The sequence below is a fragment of the Vipera berus genome (genome assembly GCF_964194415.1).
Source record: "Vipera berus genome assembly, chromosome: 5".
Lineage (NCBI taxonomy): Eukaryota > Metazoa > Chordata > Lepidosauria > Squamata > Viperidae > Vipera > Vipera berus.
The window spans coordinates 29343110-29362809 of record NC_138207.1 but is presented as its reverse complement, the minus strand read 5'-3'; the positions used below and the strand labels follow the sequence as shown (position 1 = coordinate 29362809).

General features: G+C 37.6%; 1 long non-coding RNA gene across 1 annotated transcript; it reads right to left on the bottom strand.

The window, feature by feature from the left end:
* Positions 1-249: 249 nt before the first annotated feature.
* Positions 250-18897, bottom strand: LOC308668471. Its single transcript, XR_014026529.1, has 6 exons — positions 18756-18897; positions 17662-17727; positions 3763-3827; positions 1732-1786; positions 1199-1376; positions 250-1010 (listed from the first exon to the last, which is right to left on the bottom strand). It is a non-coding gene; the product is annotated as an uncharacterized lncRNA (long non-coding RNA).
* Positions 18898-19700: the final 803 nt, after the last annotated feature.

Genomic DNA, 19700 nt, shown 5'->3' with positions numbered 1-19700 from the left:
ACTTCAATTTCTGATGATTTCAGACTGAAAAAATTTCTCACAGAAATTTCTAAAACACATAACTCTATAACACATTATAGATATGGCTGTAAAATGTATCTAAGTCTAGAACGGGTTTGCTAATTCACTTTATTTTTGCAAGATAGTATTTGCTGAATGGATATTGCTGAAATGGATAAGCAAAAGAGTACATCAGTTTCCCAAACGTGATGGCCTCTTGATATGTTTAGACAATAATTCACAAAAAATTCTTCTAATCTCACGAAGAGACTTTTAGTCACAATACTTTTTAAACCAGCCAGCAGTGAACCAATAGTAGTAATATCCATACTTGGATGATTGTCCAGTAGTCTATCTTGCAGAAGTAAGCCCAAATTTCACCTAAGTTCTTTTGCAACCATAATTTCTGCAACAACATCCATGCATAAATGCAAAGAAAACTATGCAAACCATTTTATGGATGCTGCAAACTCAGGAGAAATCCTTATTCCTTAAAATATCACAGACATATGTACATGTAAACGTGAGAGAGGTAAAAGCAGAATGACACAGGCTAGCCTGCCTGGAATTTCTCATTGAAGCCTACCTTTCTGCCAAATCATTCTGGGTTAGGGTACAAAATCACTGGTGTCATCAGACTCCTACATACATCACTTTGCCAGTTTCATGTCCCCCAAATCTCCATTTCAGTGGTTTGGCATTTTCGTATTCTATTTGAAGGGTTTCAATGTGACTCTCCCTGCCTGGCAAGCCTTTGCCCATGAAAATATGATCCTTATAAAATGACATGATGACTGAACCTTTCAGTTTCATTGCTAGGTTCTTCTGAGAATGTTCTTCCTTCTTCTCAGGAGAAAAGCATTTGTCAAACTGTTTAGCTGGAGAAAAGAATTTGTGCCCCTTAGTTGCGGTTCATTGCATTCCAACCATGCAGAAAAATCATGATGAATGTTAGCAGAAGGCCAGTTAGTTTTTCTAGCAGATTCATTCTCGGAAGATGTAGGTGTGTCCTGCAAAAAGAGAATAAATTGGTCCTCTTTAATGCTCAATGCTAATTTAATTTAATTTTGCTTAATTTAATGACTGTGGTTATTACTTTCATAATTTTATCCCTGCATATTTGTATCATTCAACAGCCATTTACAGTGTAATGTTCTTTGCTTTTTCATGCATTGTAACATAATTCATCATGGTGTACCTTTTCAGATGAGATTCTGTTCCATGATTGTATGCAAAAAATGGCTGTATTTGTAGTTACACAGAATATACAGAAAGTGTGCAAAAAGCAGCTATTGTACAGAAAGTAGCAGTTTGAATTGGCATAATCTCAGCAATTGGGCTCATTAGGAAGATTAAATGGAGAATCCTGTATCCACCTTCAGGTTAAAGAGAAAAGAAGCAGAAAACTCTGATTGCAGATTTGTTCATTTTACTTAAATCTCAATTTGTATTAAAAAACATTTTCTATGATGATTTCCTTTCATGAAGAAAATGGGGACAAGTATAATTTGTATATCCAGTATTTATGTCTCTGCATCCTTTTAACTCTCCTGAACATTTTCAGAAGGATTTGTATTCTGTTCCGTTCACACAACAGGCCTTTTCCTGGCTTTCATTTGGACATCTCCCAATTTTTTCCATATCAACCAGATTTGGATTTAATTTAATGAACCTCTGCTACCTATTATGTCTATAATAGGTAGCCATAATAAGAAATAAACAAAAGCTTACCTAGTGCCAGGCAGAATAATTCTTTTGATGGTTTCTTTTAACAGTTTTCATTCAGCTTAATTAAAAAGAATTTGTTTTAGAAATGTGTTGAAAAGTGGAAATGTTCATGGGTTGAATATGGAATTTCTACATTCATTTTGTTATAGGCTGGAAGAGCATTAAATCTTTCATTCTCAATTAGCCATTAAGCTGTATTTTTCTTCTTACCCACACTTTAATTAAATCCCAAGAATAGACATCATTAGGAGATTCTTTGGTCTATTCTAGTAGCAGTGCTACTTGTCACCATTAAAGTGAATTCTGCCTCTGAGAAATTGTTGGCAGATATTTCTCCTGTCCAACGAACTTTTCTTCAAACAAATTTGGTGAAGAAATTCTAAAGGTCATTTTAGAATAATCGAAAGTCATGATGTTTTTCTAGAAGCTTCTAGAACACTTTATTGGCCGTAGATCCAAATATTTTCAAAATATCTCACTTCAATCAAACATTTGTGTTATGGTTCAAATGAATATGGATCTTTCTATTAAGTAAGGATGTATGCTTCTCTATTTCCTTACCCAATCATGGTGAAAGAGAAATTTTATAATCCTCAAACAGGCACTGCTTTGCCGTAATAAATTAGCCTATTCAGATAATGATACACACACACTCAATAAAAAGGATGTTGGCTGGGTAATTCTGAAAATTGAAGTCCACATATCTTAATGTTGCCAAGGTTGAGAAACACTGGCTTAAAATGGGTGAATTACCAAGTAAAAGAAAAATAGAGGTGTTAGGGAAAATGGCAGATTCTTTTCTCTACTCAAATAAAGGGTTTTCTTTCTGCCCAAGTAAATGGGAAAGAGCACTAGCAGTTTTTCAGGAACATAGATTTTCTTTATAAGACTGGACCTTCAAAAATTATGCAAAGTACAAATGAGTCTTGATTATCACAAACTAAAAGTGAGATTATACTGAACTACCAACATTTGTGAACAACCCAAGGGAGGGGCATTTATTTATGCATGCCTGCTGTAATCTCTGTGGAAGGTTAATCAACTGTCCATAAAAATATCTAAGAATAATTATGTGATTTCCATTTGTAAGCAAACACTGTTGGTGCAACTGGAAAGGGAAAAGCTACCTCATTTTGTTTTTAAAAAATAAATCTTAAAATGTACTGATAGTAGCAAACTTCTTAAATATATCAATGATGATCTGAAGGGGAAGAAATCCACGCAGGCTATTTTTCTTTCATCCTGAAAAAAAAAAGGCTGAATCCTATCTTTTTTCATGTATTAGCTGCACTTTCAGAGAGCTGTCAGCCATGAACCTCCCTTTTATTGACTTCAACCTTCTTGCCAGTTGTCTGGGTTCCATTATTTAAATAAAATTTGTATAATACAAAATTCAATTTATGTGAAACTATTAACTGGGATGGGACGCAGTGGCTCAGTGGGTTAGGATGCTGAGCTTGTCGATCAGAAGATCAGCAGTTTGGCGGGTCGAATCCCAAGTGCCGCATAGCAGAGTGAGCGCCTGTTACTCGTCCCAGCTTCTGCCAACCTAGCAGTTCGAAAGCACGTAAAAATGCAAGTAGAAAAATAGGGACCACTACGGTGGGAAGGTAACAGCATTCCGTGCACCTCTGGCGTCTAGTCATGCCGGCCACATGACCACGGAGATGTCCTTGGACAAACGCTGGCTCTTCGGCTTTGAAACGGAGATGAGCACCACCCCCTAGAGTCAGAAATGACTAGCACACATGTGCGGGGGAACCTTTACCTTTACCTTTATTAACTGGGATAGTACAGGCTTAGAGTTCCCCAAGGCCAAACCCCTGCACATTTTTCACTCTTTGAAAGTTGTCATTTTTAGAAGAAATGTTTCAGAATATACAAGGAAGGTTCCTTGTTCATTTATTTTAAAAGAACGACAATCATAAATGGGTAATTATTGGGGGTAATTATTGTATATTATCAGTGAACATAATTATATTGGGTGAATTGATGCAGGAAAAAGCTGCTGTATGTAGAAAAAAAAGACATTACCTTATATTCTGGAGTTCTTCACACATTCCAGTATTTCAGAGCAAATTTTAAGGATTCAAATGTGACTGCAGAGAAGTGTGAAGTAATAGATTAGTTCAGAAGTCAGGTCAGACTGAATAGAAACCATCTGAGATTGCATTGAATTTTAGTCTTTGCTAGACCTATTCTGTAAATATTTTCTTATAATAGTGAATTACAATTAAAACAGAATGCTAGCATTAGTAAAATGGGGAAATGAAAGACTGGAAGTAATACAGTAGCACAATAACCAACAATTAAACAAATTTTGAAAATAAGTCCCCTGCAGCTAATTACAATAAATGTAGCCAAATCTGGCCAAATCCTGAATTAATGTGATTCTTTGCTGTTGTTTTTTCCCCTGTTTCTCTGTTTTTTCAGGAACCGTTCCTTTTTTCTGTATGTTTTGTTCTTTTTTTTCCCCTCTAGGAAAGCTATACTCAGGAATTCATTTTGTACTGTTCTGTGTAAAATAAATAAAAGATCAAGAATGCCTATTAAGCCACAGCGACCATGTCATGAGGCTTTTAAAAATACTGAGAGGGAGAGAGGGAGAGGGAGGGAAGGAGGGAAGGAGGGAGAGAGAGAGAGAGAAAGAGAGAGGGAGGGAGGGAGAGAGAGAGAGAGAGAGAGAGAGAGAGAGAGAGAGAGAGAGAGAGAGAGAGAGAGAGAGAGAGAGAGAGAGAGAGAGAGAGAGAGAGAGGGAGGGAGGGAGAGAGAGAGAGAGAGAGTATTTAAAAAGCCTTCCAGCATCTTGCTCATGGTGTTTGGTCTGTCATGCAATGTTATGTGTTGTTTTATTGATGTTTAATGTTTAGCTAATATATATTTTTAAGAGACTTCAGGAAGATCACTTCTCACTTATTGCCAGTGAGTACAGGTCAGATTTTTTTTTTTTACTTTCAGAGAAACACAAAGAAGGCAAATAAAATAAAAAAGGTGTCTGAATCCAATCATTTTCACCACTTGACTTTTTAAAATATACTTCTGTCTGTCCTAGCTTCGCAAACAGGACAAATCTGGTGGTTTCTGGAGTAGCATTAAATTAAAACAACAGTTCAAAATGTCAAGATTAATCATCAAATCATCATAAAACTCATTTAGTTCAATGTTCTCCACCGTGCATGGCCTGCCTTGAATGATTCTGCCAAAACATATCCAAAAAATGTATCTCCAGATTCAGTTAATATACCACCCGAAATGAGAACCACCACTTTCTAAGGACTCTGTCTAAAAACCTTGTCAGAAGCTGGTGAAGATAATACATTGGCTCATAGCACAAGGCTGCCACACTCATCACAGTGTGTAACCCATGAATAAAGTCCATGATCCCAGGACAATAATCACTCTTCAGGCTTAAGAAAGATGAAATTATCCCTTACTCCAACTTTAACAATAAATGCAGAAAAAACCAAATTTCATAATTTTCTTATGCTACTGCTTTTTTATTAACTGTTCATTTTTAAATGGTTATAGTTTTAATGGTAGTAGTATTTGTAGTTCTTAATGGAATAACTGAATTATACCATGGTAGACATGAATACTTATTTGCTGATTTGCAAGAGTGTCCATGAGCAAAGGTAAAAATTGAAGAGAGCAGCTGCAATGCTGAAATCAAAGTTTGGCCTATTTTTATGTGTTGTGCATTTGTAACATACCTTGATTATTTTTTTTTACCATAGGCTGTGGATATCTAGTTTAAAACTGTTTTTTAATCTTCAGATGATTTAAAAGTCACTCTGTTCAAGTCATGATCTGAATCTATATCCTGATTAGGAAATTTGATACTTTCTTAAATAATTATTACAATTCAACAATTGGCTATAACCTTTGCTTGTTCAGTCTAATTGAACAAGGCTGTCAGTGGACCATTTATGAGAAATGGTCAAAATATATTAAATTAATTTTTAATATTTTTCCATTTCTATAAGATTTCATAACACATGAACTTTCCATAATTTCTATGCAGAAATTATACCAGTGCTGCAATTACTTGCATAATTTATACTGGAATAAGACTCAGCATCTCTTTTAACCACTGTACTATAGTTAATGAAAGAATATGTCATTCTCATGGTGAAAATTTCAAGTCTCTGATCCAGTATTCTTTAGATGGGAGTAGGAAATATATCTATTAAAAACACAGAAAGTCAGCATAGATTAACTTTCTTCTATTTAAACAGTAGATATGTGAATTTCCATTCCCAGAATTCTTCAGCCATTGATGAGAATTGGTAAACTAGATAAGGCAACGGTCTAACTTTTATGTCAATCAACTTCCTATCTAATTAACATTAAATTAAATTTCTATGTATACTGGATCATTAAATTGTGCCACAACCTTTTCTTAATCAGGGATAAATTATGCAGAAGGACTGCACTCTTTAAGCCTGGTTCAGTTGAAAAGAATAATTTAAGCTCTTTGCACAGTATATATTTAAAGAACAGATGGGAGATTGAGTGATAAGATAAATCTTACAAGCTTGACCAATTAGCATCACAAGATTATAGCTGTTTTCCTCAGATGATTCTGCCATATTTTCAAGTAATGAAAATCCCTGTTGTTTTCTTATAAAAGGCATATTTTATAATCTTTTCATTATGTCTAAATCTATGCACTTTTGGGTCTATATACGCCTCTGTATGCGCACGCTGCCTCGCGCTCCCGCGAACGAGAAAGAAAGAACGGCAGCGGTGGCGTCTGCGAGCCTCGCCAGCGGCGGCGTTCCTCGGTGTGGGCGTGCCTGCGTCTTTGGGTGTGAGGCTTTCGGAGAGGCTGCCTTTGGCTCCTGGTACTTGCAGCCGGTGTAAAAGAACAAGTCTGTGAAAGCGGGCGAGAATTCATTTCGCACTGGGCGCAACATCTGGGGGGGGCGCGACCGGCGGGCTAGGGCAAGGCTGCTCGCGAGTGAGGGGTATCTGTGCCTGCGCCGACACAGAAACGCTTCTCTCTCCGGGTGGGGGAAGGCTCGGCGGCTCCCTGGGTCTATATACGCCTCTGTATGCGCACGCCGCCTCGCGCTCCCGCGAACGAGAAAGAAAGAACGGCAGCGGCGGCGTTCCTCGGTGTGGGCGTGCCTGCGTCTTTGGGTGTGAGGCTTTCGGAGAGGCTGCCTTTGGCTCCTGGTACTTGCAGCCAGTGTAAAAGAAATGAATTCTCGCCCGCTTTCACAGACTTGTTCTTTTACACCAGCTGCAAGTACCAGGGGCCAAAGGCAGCCTCTCCGAAAGCCTCACACCCAAAGACGCAGGCACGCCCACACCGAGGAATGCCGCCGCTGGCGAGGCTCGCAGACGCCGCCGCTGCCGTTCTTTCTTTCTTGTTCGCGGGAGCGCGAGGCGGTGTGCGCATACAGAGGCGTATATAGACCCAGGGAGCCGCCGAGCCTTCCCCCACCCGGAGAGAGAAGCGTTTCTGTGTCGGCGCAGGCACAGATACCCCTCGCTCGCGAGCAGCCTTGCCCTAGCCCGCCGGTCGCGCCCCCCCAGATGTTGCGCCCAGTGCGAAATGAATTCTCGCCCGCTTTCACAGACTTGTTCTTTTACACCGGCTGCAAGTACCAGGGGCCAAAGGCAGCCTCTCCGAAAGCCTCACACCCAAAGACGCAGGCACGCCCACACCGAGGAACGCCGCCGCTGGCGAGGCTCGCAGACGCCGCCGCTGCCGTTCTTTCTTTCTCGTTCACGGGAGCGCGAGGTGGCATGCGCATACAGAGGCATATATAGACCCAGGGAGCCGCCGAGCCTTCCCCCACCCAGAGAGAGAAACGTTTCTCTGTCGGCGCAGGCACAGATACCCCTCGCTCGCGAGCAGCCTTGCCCTAGCCCGCCGGTCGCGCCCCCCCCAGATGTTGCGCCCAGTGCGGCCGGCCCCCCCCTGCACCCCCCACCCTACGCCACTGCACTACAGTCCTCGTGTTTCCCAGGGTTGCCCGTCATGCCAGACATTCCCTATAGCCCGATTCTTTAGCTCCCCACGTTCCTTAATTCGAGCTAATTTTGTCGGTGCTCCGTGGAGAAACAATATGCAAATGCCGTTTATTTAACCGCGCAAAACTTTTTTAAGACTTTTCATTTCTGTTTTATGCATGGGCTGGGTGGGTCATGAAGTTTACCTCTTTTATTTTAGCAATATCGTGGCACTTATAAAAAAAGGGTACTAAAAGAGTTGTTAATATGCAGATTGTGTGCCAGGAAGTGAAATATTGAGTTATTTCTTTCGCTTCTGTGTACCGTAAATATGCATAGAATCTGCATCTCCTCCTACTGGGGTGAATTCTCAATGAAGCACATTAGAGCTACTGGTACTTTATAAAACTGGGATTCTTTACCTTTGCTATAAGGCAGGGTTCCTCAAAGTCTTCAGCTTATTGACTCCCAAACACTCCTGTGACACATTGCATAGCTCAGATCTCTTGGAGACAGGGAGGGCTGGGCAGGCAGGGAGGGAGAGATGACCCACCCAATCCAAGCAGATTTTGTATGCAGGAAATACATTGCTTGTTGTGATTGGCTGGTTGTTTTATACTGGGAATGGTGATTCTGAGGGAAGGTAGTCTTGTCTGGTGAGCAGATACATTTGGTGGTGAATACAGTACAGCACAGCACCAGTATCTGTACTTGTTCATACAACTGGCTAACAGTCAAGGCCCCATCATGGCTCCACCAGTAAGAAGAAAGAAATATGAAGCCAGTTTTAAACTTAAAGTTGTAAAGTTTGCCACAGAACATAATAACTGTGCTGCTGCAAGACAATATGGAGTAACAGAAAAGATGGTTCGGGACTGGAAAGCAAATGAAAAAACCTTAAAGAGTATGCCAAGGGGTAAGTGTGCATTAAGAAGAGGCACTCCACATTGGCCAGAACTTGAAAAACATGTAATAAACATGGTGAATGAGCATCGCCAAAGCGGTTATATAGTGACAAGAAATAAAATATGTTTGTTTGCACTTCAGTGGGCCAAATCTAACCCAGATCACAGCAAAGGATTTAAGGCCACTGTATCCTGGTGTACTAGATTCTTGGAAAGGCATAATCTGGTACTGAGGCAAAAGACAAAAATTTCACAAAAAATACCTACAGATCTTGATGCCAAAGTAATTAGTTTCCATCGATACGTAATACAACAGTGCAAAAAACATGGCTATGCATTAAGTAGTATCGGAAATATGGATGAAACCCCAATGAGTTTTGATATGGTTGGAAATAAAACTGTCCATCCAAAAGGTGAAAAAACAATTTTAATTAAAACAACAGGACATGAGAAGTCCAATTTTACAGTGGTACTAGCATGCACAGCTGATGGTGCCAGACTGAAACCAATGATTATTTTTAAAAGAAAAACAATGCCAAAACTCAAGTTCCCTGTTGGTTGTTTTGTACATGTGAATGAAAAAGGCTGGATGGATGAAGAAGGGGTGAAGCTATGGCTTGATAATGTATGGAGCAGGCGACCAGGTGGACTTATTCAAAAACATAGTCTACTGGTGTGGGATATGTTCAGGGCTCATTTAACTCCCAGCACCAAGCAAAGGCTGGCAAGAATGAACACAGATGCGGCAGTTATTCCTGCAGGATTGACATCGTTGGTACAGCCACTGGATGTGTGCCTAAATAAGTCATTTAAAGATCGCATTCGAGAACAGTGGAATGAGTGGATGGTTAGTGGCGAAAAGTCATTCACAAAAGGAGGAAACATGCGTGCTCCACAGTTGGATGTTTTGTGCAAGTTTGTCATAAAAGCGTGGAATGATATTAATGCAGAAACAATAATCAAGTCTTTCAAGAAGTGTGGCATATCAAATTCATTAGATGGTATGGAGGACGACTGCTTGTGGCAAGATGAAGAGGAAGCCAAAGCTGAGACCACACCATCTGATACGGAATTAGATCCATACGATGACTGCCTTACAAGTGTATCACAAGATGTCATTGATGTACTAATGAAATCAGATGATGAAGAGGAGGATTTTGAAGGCTTTTAAAGGGAAACTGTCACGCCAGCAAATCCTGTAAAAATAGCTTGGAGTTACGATGGGTGTTGCTGACTCGCCAGGGACTTGCCCGGCACTTGCTCTCTCTATATTGTTTGTTATCTTCCTCCTATCATCATCAGTTCCAGTTTGGTTGACAGCTTAGAAAACAAATAGCATGGCAGCTCCCATGGGTTTATTGTCTTTATCCTTCCTTTCAGCTTTAGAGTGAATTAGGAAAAGTTTAATCCACTTGCACTGTTTTATGTTTACATGTTTGATGACAAACAGCCTTATGTTTATAAGTGACAGTTTTCCTACTAAGCACCTGCATGTCATAAGCATTTGAATTAAAATTACCATATTAAAATCAAATCTGATGTTTTTTAATTTTTATTTGGAAGAGGGGTAGTCTTATACGGTGAGTATAACCCAAACCCTATAATTTAACAGGAAAAGTAGGGGGTCGTCTTATACGCCGGAAAATACGGTATATATATATATATATATATATATATATATATATATATATATATATATATATATATATATATATATATATATATATATATATATATATATATATATATATATATATATATATATATATAGCATATTTTTAAAAGAAAATAAATGAATTAGTACTTCAGATTAAATGAGTAGATTGTTGATGGAATTATCCAATGTTGGGGAAAGAAGTGAAAATGTTTATGTCTATTTGGATCTGTGCTGATATTACACTTAGACATGTGCAAAATTTAGTGGGTTTTAATCTGCACTTTAACTCATGAACTTCAGATCAAGTTGGTGCATGCTGGAATTCACATTCCTCAAAGTCAAGCACTACTGTAGCACATTTTTGTATAGGAAGTGTCAAGGATGCTGAATATATACTTAGCTTTTCCAATAAACCATTATTTTACAAGTTTCCAAGAGGATTCTTCTGATCAGCAAACTTGAAACTCAGCTTCATACTGTTTTGTACCCTAGATGGGAAATAATGATAGATAAAAATAAAGAATAGTGCTTTATATTCCATTCTGACACATTTCTATTAATCAATAAGCTTCTTTGACTGCAGTTGATAATACTCCAAGATAGGTATGAAGAAACAAGACTAAATGCTGTAGTTTTATGGCCTCCCAATACTGGCAATTGTCCATCTTTATTTTTTCTTGGGGTACGCCATCCTACTCATCGCTGGTCTACAATTTGAAGTTTTTCTTGGATACAATGCTCCTGCTCAAAGTGCAAGTGGCAACCATGACATTTGCACAGCTTTGTGCAATTGTGCTCATTACTAACCTGAAAGAGTTGCTCATGATGACCCCTACATTAGTTACTTCCTATTTGTTGCTTCCTGTAAAACACACTAGAGCAGATATGTCAAACTTGCAACGTCACGTGATGTTCACGTGATGTATTGGAGCTTTTTCCCCATTGCCAGCAATGGGGTGGATGCAGTTTATCGGGATGCATCCGGCCCGTGGGTTGGCAGTTTGACACCCCTGCTCTAGAGCCTTCAAGAATATTTGAAAGTTGCAAGTGGTCCAGAATGCCACAACCCAGGAAGTTTTTCAGACTTTTTGATACAATTACATAACACCGATGCTCTGCATGCTGCACAAGCTTCAGAAGATTTACAGATACAGTTCCAGAAGTTGGTTGGTACCTATGAAAATCTATAGGTCTAGGACCTTTCCTGGGTTTTAGAAGTCCTGTCCCTCATTGTTTATGCCCACCACACCCAATCTAGAAGTGAGAGCATGCTCCAAGTCTCCTCCATTAAACAATTCCATTTTGTTGGATCTTGGAGTTTTGTCTCCTTTCTTATGCCTGTCCTGTTGAAGAACAAGCTATGCAAACCTCCACTAGTCCCTCTCTTCAGAAATCATGAGCACTCCAACTCTGATACCTTTATTAAGGCTCTGGAGACCTGGCTTGTTTGGTGATGTAGCTTTTGTTTGAGAGATTATTCTTTAACTGGGGAGTCACAGTGGTTTTACATAGTTATGATGTTTTAATATTTGTCTCCATTCCAGATTCACTGCTGGGAGATAGGCACTTCTATAAATCATATGAATAATTGAATAAATATCCTGTAATCAGATGTTTAACAAGTGAGAGCAATTCAGGATGAGGCTATAATTTTATTCCATCTATTCTAGTTTTATATTTTGCTGAAACTATCTACAGGAGGTAGATTTTGGACAGGAAAATAGGAACTGCTATCATTTGTATTTCCCCTTCCCCCAATTCCAAGAAGTAGCATTGCTTCACAGCAATGTAGGAATGGCAATATTCCAACTGCCCTTCATTACTAAATTCAAGCAATGAGTTATGAGTAATTGATTTTTTCAGTACAAGACCAGAATCAGAATTACAAAGTCCCATCATTATGCTGAGGTCCTGGAATTTGCATTAAGATGCTGGTTCTACCATTGGACCATACATATATTAATATTTGTAATTGTGGATACACTGTGGATGCTGAATAGCTCTCAAGGTTGATGTGAATGTTGATGTAGATTTATTGAAATAGAAGGAAGAATGGAAAGGGGCATAAATCTGTGCAGAATGCACAGTAATTTAATTACTACCCATCTAATAGCTGACAGGGTACAGTAGAGAAACAACATTTCCATGTATTTCCTTCAACTAGGCAAAACAGTTACTAGTAATAGGGTTATCTTCAACAGATTCAGGCTATCATCACCAGCTATTATAGCTATTAGAAATAAAGGTGCTTGAATTGTAGGCATAGTGATTTTCAGAACTCCAAGTGCTGGATTATACTTTTTATACAATGCCACAATGAATGACTGAAATTAGTGAAGGATGCTGAAGTACTGCATCAAGCTCACAGACTATAGCTGTCATTGACAGCTAATTACTATTGACCGTATAAGTGAGACATTATATATTGTTACACCTCAATGGCATCATTTAAGGTATTGCATTATTACTACAAGTATTGAATGTAAGGTTTAAAAAACTTATTACCAGCCAGAATAGTAATTTAGCTGCATGGAAAATAGTAAGCATTCAGTCTGGCCTTCTTTTCACCCTTGAAAGCCTGCAGATATTTCAACAGTGACAATTTAAAAGCTTATTTGGACTGAGTCGTTAAACTGGCCTCCATACACTTTCAAAAACATTTGCAATATTTTCATTTATAATTAATTTTCCAATAGAGGAGACCACATAAAATTAATCAATATAGATTTGAAGTTATCATAACTCTCAACCTTTCAAAAGGAAAAAAAATAGTGGAAAAAAGAGTATTAAATACAGGTAGGGCTTGACTTATGACTATAGCTGAGATGCAAGTTTCCTTTGATAAACAAGGCAATTGTTATATGAGATGTGCCTGATTTTATGTTCTTTTTTTACCACAGCTGTTAAATGAATCACGCAGTTAAATAAATCATGTGGTTGTCAAGTGAATCCGGCATCCCTCATTGACTTTCCTAGTCAGTAAATGACTTGGAGGGTTGCAATTGATGATCGCATGACTCCAGGATGCTGTAATTGTTGTTGTCAAATGCCTGCTATGAGGATGTTATGACGGTCATAGGTGTGAAGACTGGTTGTAATTAATTTTCCCCAATGCTATTGTAACTATGAATAGTCACTAAATGAATGGTTGTAAGTCAAGAATTATCTGTAAGGAATTTAGGGTAAACAACGTTGTGGAATTATAAAAGTTTCTGAAATAAAACAATTCACCTTAAAATTTACAAGAGTAACTGCATGATTAATGATAACAACATTCTGAAAAGGGTCAAAGTCATTGAGAAGGCAGGTCAGAAGTATCAATGTCTCAAATACTCCAAATGTATAATATATAATATGTAGCATTTTAATACTGAGTGAAGGTACTAGCATTGATTGGCACTCTACTTTGAGATCTGAGGTACATGTGATGACTCCTCAAATGGCATCCACAATCTTTTCATTCCTGGTAATACCATTTACTACAGGAAAATCACACCAAGTCTTTCTCTACTTAAATCAGCTCTTCAACCTGTAAAGAACCTACTAGAACCAAGATTATTTTTTTATTCATGATATCTCTGATCCATAGCTATATAGTATTCTGTTTTACCAGAGTCAAAACTTTGGAAAAATTTCCACTCACACTTCTTTTTGTTGTTGTTGAGCAACTAATATATTTTGTATTGTAAAAGGCAATAAACACAACAATTATAATATTGTTAGTGATTATTCAAGTTCTACTACTAACAATTACAGTTACTTGTCTGACCATCCAGGAAGCAACATATTCAGTGGTGGGATTCAGCCAGTTTGCATCACTTCGGCAGAACTGGTAGCTAATTTTTTGTTGCCCGGGCCCAGAATGAACTTCCAGAAGTGGCATCCACACAGAGAACTGATTGTTCAGAAATTTGAATCCCACCACTGAACATATTCTCCCTTTGTCTCTAACTTCACATACACACACACACACACACATACACACACACACACACACACAGAGAGAGAGAGAGAGAGAGAGAGAGAGAGAGAGAGAGAGAGAGAGAGAGAGAGAGAGAGAGAGAGAGAGAGAGAGAGAGAGCTGCTTTACTATGAGTGCTTGGAGACAGATCATGCTGTAATTCATAGTTAAAGGACATTATTTAGTACCTCTGCATTAAATGAAGAAGGGTTCAACAATTTTCTGAAGTAAAAGAATAAGAAAAGAGATATATTGCCTAAGGGAAATAATAATGAGAAGTTCATCAAACTAAAACTTTATGTGATTTGACTTAAACGCATTGATTCCTACAACAAATCCAATTAATCATCCTAAAAATGAGATGTGAAGGAATTTTGCAGAGTAGGGTTTTCCTTTGAGAAAAACATGAGTAACCTGTATGTGGACTCCAGAGAAATTCAACAGTCAATAACTAAAATTTGAGGGCACTTTTTTCAGAAGTTATAGCTGGGTTTACTCTACTGGAAGAGAAGATGACATTGCACAGAAATACAACATAGTTTTATTTGAGGAAAATCCCTGGTGCACTCCTCACATAGGATGAGATGGGGGGAAAGGAGCAAGTAAGGTGTTCCCAGGGGAAAAATAAATTCCATGGCAATGATAACTCAACCAATTAAGATTCTATGTTGTAGAAATAGACCACATCTATTCAATTTGATTGGATATCTTGGCATATTTAAGAACTTCCATTATGCAAAGGAAGGAGGGTCTTTTTTAAAAAAAAAACTTTCTTTTTATTGGAGTAGAGGTGTTTATGAGACCACATAACCAGTCTTGCTTCATGTCCCTCATAGAAATTCTGTTTTCAATCAGTTCTGTCTCAAAGCCATTTGGAAATTCAGTTCCTAACCTTTTTCCATAAAGATACACTCCCTAAGGAGTTTAGATTTAGAACTTAATATGGTAGAACAACTACATAAAATGTATGCAAGAAACAACCAAAAGATATGATCCACATCCAGAAAACATCATTGAAAGAGAAATGCTTGGTTGGATGATCTAGTTACATAGAATATAACAACTGAAGAAAGTTTCATCAAGAGAAAAGGGCTAAGATTGTTATAGAACTATTTGGCTGGCTAAGCACTCCTCCTCTTGAGCATAATCTCATTTTATTTTCTAAAGCAAACAAGATGTAAGAAATGCAATGATACTCTGTGAAACATCTGGACATTATTTTTTTTTATTGAAAAGTTTTACAGTACATTTTATCTTTAACAATCCCCTCTCCCCCCACCCCTACCTAACCCTCCCTGTCCCTCCCCCCCATTTCCCCCTCCCCCCCGGACTTCCCAGAGCTAAGTACAAGGTATAAAAACAAAGAACAATCATAAACATCCATATGCTAACAACAATAAACTATTAAATCTATCGCTCTCTTGCTCATATAAGATAACTACAAGCAATATTAATATTACATATAAAAAGAAAAACAAAAGAAAAAAGAAAGGAAGACTTATTCAAATGCTAAATGAAACTTTTTAGTCCCATATTTGTTCTGGATATAATCAATCCATTTTTCCACTCCATAATATAACGTTCTTGCGAATGATCTTTCAAGTAAGCCGAGATCTTTGCATCTGGACATTATTATACATATAGGTAAGGTAAAGTTTCCCCCGCACATGCGTGCTAGTCATTTCCAACTCTAGGGGCCGGTGCTCATCTCCGTTTCAAAGCCGAAGAGCCAGCGCTTGTCCGAGGATGTCTCCGTGGTCATGTGGCCGGCATGACTAGACGCCAAAGGCTGTTACCTTCCCACCATAGTGGTCCCTATTTTTCTACTTGCATTTTTACGTCCTTTCAAACTGCTAGGTTGGCAGAAGCTGGGACGAGTAACAGGCGCTCACTCTGTTATGCGGCACTCAGGATTCAACCTGCCAAACTGCCAACCATCTGATCGACAAGCTCAGCATCGTAACCCACTGAGCCACCACGTCCCTTCCATTATACATATAGGCACATATTAATAAATGATCGTTTATGCACAACAGAATTCCATATCTAGCAAGCAAAATAAAATTATATATATATATATATATATATATATATATATATATATATATATATATATATATATATATATATATATATATATATATATATATATATATATATATATACATATATATATATACATATATATATATACATATATATATATACACATATATATATATATATATATATATATATATATATATATATATATATATATATATATATATATATATATATATATATATATATATAAAAGGTCAAGGTTCCCCCGCACATGCGTGCTAGTCGTTTCCGACTCTAGGGGCCGGTGCTCATCTCTGTTTCAAAGCCGAAGAGCCAGTGCTTGTCCGAGGACGTCTCCGTGGTCATGTGGCCGGCATGACTAGACACCAAAGGCGCACGGAACACTGTTACCTTCCCATCGGAGTGGTCCCTATTTTTCTACTTGCATTTTTACGTGCTTTCGAACTGCTAGGTTGGCAGAAGCTGGGACGAGTAACAGGCGCTCACTCTGTTACGCGGCACTCGGGATTCGACCCGCCAAACTGCCGACCTTCTGATCGACAAGCTCAGCGTCCTAACCCACTGAGCCACCGCGTCCCTATATATATATATATATATATATATATATATATATATATAGAATTTTTTTGGCTTGCTAACAAAGAATAAAATTTACAAACAATTTACACAAATATGAGCTGCCACTGCTGTGGCTACTGCCTGTAGATGTCCTTGGGCTAGGCTGAAACAGGAAATAAGTTTTGAGAAGTATTTGGGAGGAAAAAAATTCAGTTAATTAATTTAATTAAATTTTAAAAAATACCACTCAATTTTGTATTTAAGAACTGGATCTTAACAAAAATGATATGGTTAGATCCTTTACTACTAGAATAAAATCATTCAGAAGGGTACCAATTGTACAACACAGAAAGCAAGCCTTTATGTGTGTATATTCACTTAAGGCCTTGGTAGAAAAAAGCCTGTGGTAGGGCAATAAGAACAAATTCCAGTTCTTCACTCTGTGTATTCATTAATGATAGCTTCTGAAACATAAAGGAGCAATTCACCTGCATGTAATTCTAAAGCATTCCAACCAGTTCCACTCCCTTCTTACAGTTCAAAGAACATTTATCTTACATCGGTGAAGCCACTCTTTAATCGTTCATCTTCAGCATCTTTCAGAAAGGGGGAGTTGGCCTACAAAGTGCTTGCCTAAGAACCATTTTGTATAATCACTAAAGACAACTTCATGGCACATAAAAATGCTAGAGGGAAGGAAGGCCCACTAATATTTCAGGGGAGCTTAAATATGTTTGCTGCTGTTTAGCAAGGCAAAATTAACATAAGAGGCAATCAATCAATCAATCAATCAACTTACAGTATCAATAAATAATTAATTCTACCTTGTTCTGTACACCTAATGAAAGCTTATGCGATGATGTAGGAACAATGTCATTCTGAAGTATGTGCTATGCAGGAAGGGATGGAAAACACAAGGCCATGAACATTGATATTGTTAATTTGAATTCCTATCCATATAATAAATATATGCATAGGGGAGCCTTCAGGCATCAATTGTGAATTAGTATCGGTAGCCTGCCTGAAGAGTGCTGACAGCTGCGTGATTACTCAGACAGATAGTTTCTGCATAGTTTTAATCATTTCTGATAATAAGCATAATGTTAAATTCATAATGTCAGCAGACAGTAATCTAACTGCATTGTGGCTTCTATGTTACAGAAACAATTGGGTAGTTCATTATGAAGTCAGATCCTCTTTGGCATTTGAACAGCTTAAAATATCTCTGGCATTAGCATATTGTTCAGGGCAAACAAATGTCATGTGACTAAATTAAATTATACAGATCTTTCTAGAAGATTAGGTCAACTTGAAGATGGATGTTTCAGATGATTTAAAATATGAAAATAAAATGGAGTTCTGTTGTCAAATTATATTTATTGTTGTAGAGTGGTTTGTAATTAGGCTTGGCTTTCTATTTCTCTTACAAATGCTACTTTTCATTGATGTGGCTCAACACTTTTCATTTGTCTCAGGGGTTTTTCAAGTTATTATTATTTCCTTAGAAGTTTTCATTACTGGATGTGATTTTGCACAGAGACCTATCTGATCACTGACATCAATATAATGCCATTATTTAAACATAAAATATGTACCATATTAAGAGTGTTTAAATACTCAAAAATCTATATAAAGCCTAATCCACCAAAAAAACCAATAATCCACAAATTTAATTCATTCTAAAAGACTTTCCCATAATATACATTTTCATTAGTATTTTGTTTTAAGGTACCATAAGAGAGAAGTTAAATAGGATTTCTTGTTCTTAAAGATACATAAAAATATAGCAGAAAAATGATGGAAATCCTTAACTTCTGTCATTCAGATGCCACCTGGGGATTTTAAAAGTATAGCACATTGTAAACTTCATGATGGAGCAGTCTTTCCCCCCACTTTTTAAAAAATATAATATACATACCATTTCCAGTAACTAGGAATGAGGGAAAAGATTGTCTTAACTGCTGATGTTACAGCAGTTCTTCAGTATGCATGTTCTTCTCTTTTCACTCTTTTTCTTCCATTCTTTTGTTAAAAACCATTGACGGCTGCTTTCATCAAATGGAAGCTTAATTAACAAATCACATCTAGTTCATCTGAGGATATCAAAGCCCAATAAGCAAGAACAAAGCACTCTGATGTTTGCAAATCTGATGCTATCTTAAAATTCAGCTTATATAAGCACAATAAAATGTACTTACTTTGTTTTTGCTCGGTGAACATTTCCTCTCAATATATGCCATGTTGTAAGAATTGAATGCAATTGGTCAATTAAGATCACACAAGCAACTTTTTTTTACAATATCAACACCACACATTAAAGCAGGGGTGTCAAACTTATAATGTCACGTGATGTGTTGCTATGTATTACAACTTTTTTTTTCCATTGCTGGCAATGGGATGTACACGGTTTTGCCATGACGCATCTGGCCCGCAGGCCGGCAGTTTGGCACTCTTGCATTAAAGAATCATCACAAAGCATTCAGGTGACCTAATGTTATCTCAGCACATTTTCTTTTGTCTTCATATACTGTATAAAATAATAAGCTCTCTCTCTTTCTCTCTCTCTTCAGATGTTTCGGATGTTATGGAATGTGTTTAATTTTGCTTTTTCTAAAAAAACCCCAAACAAATAAAACAAGCAAATAAAAACTGCTGAAAAATCTGTGTCACCTGCTGTGGGGATGCAGAGATGTAACCTGAAAAGAAGAACACTATCTGAATATCTTGAAGCAACTTCAATTGCAAATTTTACAGTAATATTACAAATAAGAGGGGAAGCATTAACAAGAACTTCTGAAATACAATAATATATTGGAACATTTATAACATTATGATCCAATTTTTCTCCAGAAATAATTAAAGT